General features: G+C 45.6%; 1 pseudogene; it reads left to right on the forward strand.

The window, feature by feature from the left end:
* The first annotated feature begins 622 nt into the window (after positions 1 to 622).
* On the forward strand, positions 623 to 740 carry LOC126200066 (5S ribosomal RNA; annotated as a pseudogene).
* The last annotated feature ends 917 nt before the right edge of the window (positions 741 to 1,657 follow it).

Below are 1,657 nucleotides of genomic sequence, written 5' to 3' on the forward strand. Positions count from 1 at the left end.
ACTCATTCCAAGAACTCTACCTGCGCTGTTCGAAGCGGTAGTGCCCTGTTATGCATAAAAATGAAGCCAGCGCACAGTGCACCCTGAAAAGACGCAAGTGGGGGAAGGAGTACAGTGTCAGAATAGCGTTTACTGGTGAGTCTACAGAGTAAAATGATATGGAGCTCAACATCCCCATGCCACATTATGCCTCCCCACAACCAAACACTGGGACCACCAAAACAGACATATTCGACACTGTTACTGGGAGCGGTACGTACCCTCTTATGGCAAGACTCAGGATCGCCTCGTGGTTTTTGAAGGTCGTGTTTGTGGTCCGTCGTGTTGTTACGTGACCCCCCGCACATTTTTATGTCAGAATTCTGTTGGCTAAGCATGTTGTTGGTGGCGTGATGGTGTGCCTGTAAAACTTTAAGCTCCTTTTTGTGGCATCTGCTGCTAAGATGACATCTTGTGTCAGCTTTGGGTCGAGAATCTATAGCTCGATTTTGTGTGCTCCCTTCAGTATGCTATATTATACAGCTTTTCGTATGAATGTCTCACTTGAGCACAGTTTTCCAGGCTTGATTACCATGTCGTAGTGTCTGATCTTTATGTTAACGTTACGGTTCTAGGCGCTTCGGGCAACGGCCTTGCCGCAGTGGACACACCGGCTCCCGTGAGATCACCGAACTTAAGCGCTGTCGGGCGTGGCTGGCACTTGGATGGGTGACCATCCAGGCCGCCATGTGCTGTTGCCATTTTTCGTGGTGCACTCAGCCTCGTGATGCCAATTGAGGAGCTACTCGACCGAATAGTAGCGGCTCCGGTCAAAGAAAACCATCATAACGACCGGGAGAGCGGTGTGCTGACCCCACGCCCCTCCTATCCGCATCCTCAACTGAGGATGACACGGCGGTCGGATGGTCCCGATGGGCCACTTGTGGCCTGAGGACGGAGTGCTCTCTAGGTGCTTCAGTCCGGAACCGCGCGACTGCTACGGTCGCAGGTTTGAATCCTACCTTGGGCATGGATGTGTGTGATGTCCTTAGGTTAGTTAGGTTTAAGTAGTTCTAAGTTCTAGGGGACTGATGACCTCAGATATTATGTCCCACAGTGCTCAGAGCCATTTGAACCATTTTGTGTGAACGTTAACCTCCGCTTCCGTATCGGTCTACTGGGTTGCGATATGGGCTAACTGACCGTGATGGAATATGGCTAATGAAAGTTTACAATTAGTAAGGCTATCGTTACCGAAGGAGAATAACGCTCATTAGTTGGAGGAAAGTGTACAACGGACTCTTGTGAAGGAAGGATCTATTCTAAAGCTGAATACTGATAATAATTTTAAGGGCAATGAATCTCATCTGCACAATCTTGTGAAGGTATTGGCAAAGAAATGTAAGCAGATCATCAGTGGCGTGTTAATAGAAGGTTGTTACGCTTTTCCACAGCACAACAGTTCACGACAAAATAAATGAATCAGAAAGCACTGAGTTTGAAGTTACTTATTCCGAAATACTCAATTTTGAAAGTAACTTTAAATGATATTACTGGTTAAATAAATGACTGGCTTAACTTGAACTTTGTTATGTAAAAAAATAACTGTCAGTAGCCTCAGTATAAGATATAGATAATTTTTTTTTAAAAAAAAGCAAGAAATTTACTTTTGATTGTT

This window comes from Schistocerca nitens, chromosome 8 (genome assembly GCF_023898315.1).
Source record: "Schistocerca nitens isolate TAMUIC-IGC-003100 chromosome 8, iqSchNite1.1, whole genome shotgun sequence".
Lineage (NCBI taxonomy): Eukaryota > Metazoa > Arthropoda > Insecta > Orthoptera > Acrididae > Schistocerca > Schistocerca nitens.